At 41.1% G+C, this 6,290-nt stretch overlaps 1 pseudogene; it reads right to left on the reverse strand.

Moving 5' to 3' along the window:
- Positions 1-4,589: 4,589 nt before the first annotated feature.
- LOC107299278 overlaps positions 4,590-6,290 on the reverse strand; it is an 8,631-nt pseudogene continuing 6,930 nt past the window's right edge.

A 6,290-nucleotide genomic window follows, 5' to 3' on the forward strand; every position in this document is an offset into this window, starting at 1 on the left:
TGGACCTTTGATTCTCTCATCGGAGCCAATGGACTCTGGGGCGTCTCTAGAGGAGGGATTAAATCAGCTTCATGTGCTAAGTGAGGTATTTTTCTTGCCGCCTCTGGTGTTGAGATTTCGCTGCGGACATCTGGTAAGGTCTCCCATTCCAACACTGATGGTAACCGGAAATGTGAGCTTCCATCTATCGCTTCTATGCGTAGACCAGTGGATGATGCTCTTCCATACCTTCTTCATAGTGGCACAGGCTCATCCGGTCACATCTGATGGCCCATGCTTCGTTCAGACAAAGACATACCAAACTGGCTTGTGTCCAGGAAGTCTCCCAATGCCCTTTAGAAACTCCTCCCACTGACCTATCACTAACATACTGATACGTGCTCTCTAGTTAGGGTTACACAGAGCTATACGATCCAGAATAATAAGAGCCCAAAATTTCTGTTGACAGGCAAGACAGTAAAGTGAGTTTTGCCCCATTTTAGGACCTTTCTTGCCAAAGTTGTTAAGTGAATCACTGCACTTGTTAAGATAGCGACACGGTTGTTAAACGAATCTGGCTTCCCCTTGACTTTGCTTGTCAGAAAGTCGCAAAAAATGACCACACAACCCTGGGACACTCCCACTGTCATAAAGAGGAGTCAGCTGCCGATCGTCTGAATTTTGATCACGTGACCATGGGGATACTACAATGGTTATAAGTGTGAAAAATGGTCATATGTTGCTTTTTTCAGTGCTGTTGTAACTTTGAACAGTCACTAAATGAACTGTTGTAAGTCGAGGACTATCTGTACACTCTTTAACTTGTTTTTTGTCCATTTCAGTTTTTAGAAAAATCTGATACTTTTTAGCCATTTCATGCTCATCATTTGCACATACAGGAGTCTGGTTTCAAATTCTGTCTCCCAATAGGTTGTGTTTAATTCCAAGTGTCCTTTTGTCCACTTTCAATCTTTCTCTCGACTCTACAGAGAAAAACTGTGAGAAGCTAAATCCCTCTGCTGATCTCCTGACTTCCCCCTTGTATTCTCCCACCTTCCTTTTTTCTAACAACTCTCCATAGGTGACCGTTTCTCTTTTCCTGCTCTTTTCCTCTCCCATACATGGCCTTCCTCTGCCAGGGCTTTCTCGGACACCCTCCTCTGGGTTTATATCCCTTCCGTGTTCTCAATGCATCACTTCGATCACGAGGATTGTTGAGGTTGTACCACATAAAAACCAGGCCACCCAAACTTCAGCTCCTGCTCTTCTTATTTTTAAATTCTCTTATTTCTCAGCAAAACTCATTCTTTTTGTCCAAACCGAACAGGCTGCAAAGGAGAATTTCCCAATCAGGCTATCCTCTTTTCTTTGCATCCTGAAGAGTTTTAAATTCAACCCCTGGTTTTTCCCTCGGCATATAAACCTAGATTGCTTAAGGGGTGCACCTATTATTTAGAGAGGTATTGCTTAAAACAGAAGCACCATGAATATAGGTAATACATTCATTTTTAATCACAGAAATTCTCCCCAACGATGACAGTTGTAATTTCTACATCTTAACACATCCTTCTTGATTTCATCCCATGCCTTAACATAATTATTTTGACATACAATTTGTATTTTTTTTAATAATGCTCAAGTTTCTTCCTGTTCCCTCATTTCTTCAAAACACTTTTTCCCCCATCAATTTTATTTGCTCTGCCATGTTCATATTTAGTTTGCCATCTTTGTCTTTCAGCTATTAATTTTAAAACCAGCTAATAACCAACAGAAAAATATTAATTTTTCCATTAACATTTTTGTTCCTTACAAAAAGGTTTTTCAAAATTACTACAAAATTATCAGCAAATGCCCATTTTCCCAGGCTTCTGTCTGCTGTGCTGTAGGATATTTATTGCATGTTTCTATTTATTTCCTGGGAGGTAAATACACATTCAAGAGGAAAATGGGATCTCCCTGTCATTTTAGGTGCAACGGAATCACAAGGCAATTTCCATCACCTCATATTATCTGAGGCATCTAAACTGAGTTTCCTATTTCTCTTCTGGACCCCAAAATCTTAATATCCAAAATGAAAAGTAAAAAAATCAGAAATAAAATTTTGGTTTCTGCTGAAGCATTTGAGGAACTTCTCCTGTGCGGATGCTTTGGTGTACAAAAAGCACAAGAAACTGGGACAAAAAATTACCATGCTGGTTTCGTCATTGTGAAGGTTTCCCCACGCCAAAAAACTGTAGGATTTCCCTTCTGGGACTGTGTGAAGTTCCTGGTGAATTGTAAGATGTGACGTTTCAAAAAATGTTTTCCACATTCCTCACAACTGAAGGGGTTTCTCTCTACTATGGCCTTTCTGATGCCTTTTTAGCTGAGATTTACAATGAAAGGTTTTCTCACACTCGGCACACTTGTAAGGCGACTCCCCTGTGGGACTTCTGGTGTGCTTGCGAAGTGATGAAGTGTGGGCAAAACATTTTCCACACTCCAGACATTTATATGGCTTCTCTCCAGTGTGGATTCTCTGATGTCTCACAAGAGTACCTTTCCGNTGGACCTTTGATTCTCTCATCGGAGCCAATGGACTCTGGGGCGTCTCTAGAGGAGGGATTAAATCAGCTTCATGTGCTAAGTGAGGTATTTTTCTTGCCGCCTCTGGTGTTGAGATTTCGCTGCGGACATCTGGTAAGGTCTCCCATTCCAACACTGATGGTAACCGGAAATGTGAGCTTCCATCTATCGCTTCTATGCATAGACCAGTGGATGATGCTCTTCCATACCTTCTTCATAGTGGCACAGGCTCATCCGGTCACATCTGATGGCCCATGCTTCGTTCAGACAAAGACATACCAAACTGGCTTGTGTCCAGGAAGTCTCCCAATGCCCTTTAGAAACTCCTCCCACTGACCTATCACTAACATACTGATACGTGCTCTCTAGTTAGGGTTACACAGAGCTATACGATCCAGAATAATAAGAGCCCAAAATTTCTGTTGACAGGCAAGACAGTAAAGTGAGTTTTGCCCCATTTTAGGACCTTTCTTGCCAAAGTTGTTAAGTGAATCACTGCACTTGTTAAGATAGCGACACGGTTGTTAAATGAAGCTGGCTTCCCCTTGACTTTGCTTGTCAGAAAGTCGCAATAAATGACCACACAACCCTGGGACACTCCCACTGTCATAAAGAGGAGTCAGCTGCCGATCATCTGAATTTTGATCATGTGACCATGGGGATACTACAATGGTTATAAGTGTGAAAAATGGTCATATGTTGCTTTTTTCAGTGCTATTGTAACTTTGAACAGTCACTAAATGAACTGTTGTAAGTCGAGGACTATCTGCACACTCTCTAACTTGTTTTTTGTCCATTTCAGTTTTTAGAAAAATCTGATACTTTTTAGCCATTTCATGTTCATCATTTGCACATACAGGAGTTCGGTTTCAAATTCTGTCTCCCAGTAGGTTGTGTTTAATTCCAAGTGTCCTTTTGTCCACTTTCAATCTTTCTCTCGACTCTACAGAGAAAAACTGTGAGAAGCTAAATCCCTCTGCTGATCTCCTGAATTCCCCTTGTATTCTCCCACCTTCCTTTTTTCTAACAACTCTCCATACGTGACCGTTTCTCTTTGCCTGCTCTTTTCCTCTCCCATACATGGCCTTCCTCTGCCAGGGCTTTCTCGGGCACCCTCCTCCGGGTTTATATCCCTTCCGTATTCTCAATGCATCACTTCGATCACGAGGATTGTTGAGGTTGTACCACTTAAAAACCAAGCCACCCAAACTTCAGCTCCTGCTCTTCTTATTTTAAAATTCTCTTATTTCTCAGCAAAAATCATTCTTTTTGTCCAAACTGAAGAGGCTGCAAAGGAGAATTTCCCAATCAGTTATCCTCTTTTCTTTGCATCCTGAAGAGTTTTAAATTCAACCCGTGGTTTTTCCCTCGGCATATAAACCTAGATTGCGTAAGGGATGCACCTATTATTTAGAGAGGTATTGCTTAAAACAGAAACATCATGAAAGTAGGTAATACATTCATTTTTAATCACAGAAATTCTCCCCAACAATGACAATTGTAATTTCCACATCTTAACACATCCTTCTTGATTTCATCCCATGCCTTAACATAATTATTTTGACATACAATTTGTATTTTTTTAATAATGCTCAAGTTTCTTCCTGTTCCCTCATTTCTTCAAAACACTTTCCACCCCCATCTATTTTATTTGCTCTGCCATGTTCATATTTAGTTTGCCATCTTTGTCTTTCAGCTATTAATTTTAAAACCAGCTAATAACCAACAGAAAAATATTAATTTTTACATTAACATTTTTGTTCCTTACAAAAAGGTTTTTCAAAATTACTACAAAATTATCAGCAAATGCCCATTTTCCCAGGCTTCTGTCTGCTGTGCTGTAGGATATTTATTGCATGTTTCTATTTATTTCCTGGGAGGTAAATACACATTCAAGAGGAAAATGGGATCTCCCTGTCATTTTAGGTGCAACGGAATCACAAGGCAAATTCCATCACCTCATATTATTTGAAGCGTCTAAACTGAGTTTCCTTCTTCTCTTCTGGACCCCAAAATCTTAATATCCAAAATGAAAAGTAAAAAAATCAGAAATAAAATTTTGGTTTCTGCTGAAGCATTTGTGGAACCTCTCCTGTGCGGACGCTTTGGTGTACAAAAAGCACAAGAAACTGGGACAAAAAATTGCCATGCTGGTTTCGTCATTGTGAAGGTTTCCCCACACCAAAACACTGTAGGATTTCTCTTCTGGGACTGTGTGAAGTTCCTGGTGAATAATAAGATGTGACGTTTCAAAAAATGTTTTCCACATTCCTCACAACTGAAGGGGTTTCTCTCTAATATGGACATTCTGATGCCTTTTTAGCTGAGATTTACAATGAAAGGTTTTCTCACACTCAGCACACTTGTAAGGCGACTCCCCTGTGGGACTTCTGGTGTGCTTGCGAAGTGATGAAGTGTGGGCAAAACATTTTCCACACTCCAGGCATTTATATGGTTTCTCTCCAGTGTGGATTCTCTGATGTCTCACAAGAGTACCTTTCCGAGAAAAACATTTATCGCACTCCGAACATTTATGGGACTTCTCTCCTGTATGGATTCGGCTGTGGTTTCTAAGGGAATATGAATGAGGAAATGCTCTCCCAGTCTAAACATTTGTAATTTCTTTCCCCTGTATGAGTTTTTACATGACTTCTAAGGTGTGATGTGGAAGAATAAAATTGTCCACATTCGAAGCATTGATATGGTTTCTCCCCTGTGTGGATTTTATGATGTGTCCAAAGGTTTCCCTGTTGAGCAAAACATTTCCCACATTCTACGCATCTGAATGGTTTCTCTCCTGTGTGGAGCCTCTCATGCCTTCCAAGGTTTTGTTTTACGGAAAAGCATTTCCCACACTCCCCACATTTGTATGGTTTTTCCCCCGTGTGGATTCTCTCATGAAGGTGAAGCTCTGTTTGTGTAAGAAAACCTTTTCCACATCCCCCACATTCATAGGGTTTCTCCCCTTTGTGCCTCTTCTGATGTCTCTGAAGCGCAGAAGAACACATAAATCTTCTCTCACATTCTGGACATTCATAGGGTCTCTCTCCAGTGTGAATTCTCTGATGTCGCACCAGGCTTGATTTCAAGGTGAAACATTTCCCACATTCGAGGCACTTTTCACTTTTGTCCCCTCTGTGTGTTTTCTCGTGGGTCCGAAGACCTGAACTCCGGGTGAAACATTTCCCACACTCAAAGCATTTGTAAGATTTTACTCCTGTATGAATCTTCTCATGGAGCCAAAGACTTCCCGTGTGAGAAAAGCTCTTCCCACATTCCCAGCACTTGTAAGGTTTCTCCCCTGTGTGAATTCTCTCGTGGTTTCCCAGATGGGCTTTTTGACGGAAAAATTTCCCACATTCCAGACATTGATACGGTTTCTGTCCACTGTGGATTTTCTGATGTCTAAGAAGTTGTGACTTTTGACCAAAGCATAAGTCACATTCCTCACATTTATAAGGTTTTAGTCTGGAGGGGCTTTTGAGATCTTTGGGGTCTTTTCTACAAAAGGATTTCTCATCATCCAAACTTTGACTGGATCCGCTTCCAAAATGGACCTTCCTGTGGGTCAAAAGGAGGGACCTGTGTGCAAAGGATTTCCCACACTCTGAGCATTCATGGGTTCTTTCGTGGTTTTCCGGAGAGCTGCCTGTGTCTGACGGGGGATCCAAAGGTTTCCCACGCTCCATGCTTTCTGGCACTTGCTGCCTTGGACTGAATTTCTACTATCTCTTGATAGTTGGCTT

This window comes from Protobothrops mucrosquamatus, unplaced genomic scaffold, assembly GCF_001527695.2.
Source record: "Protobothrops mucrosquamatus isolate PMUCROS unplaced genomic scaffold, P.Mucros_1.0 scaffold4750, whole genome shotgun sequence".
In the NCBI taxonomy this organism is placed as follows: domain Eukaryota; kingdom Metazoa; phylum Chordata; class Lepidosauria; order Squamata; family Viperidae; genus Protobothrops; species Protobothrops mucrosquamatus.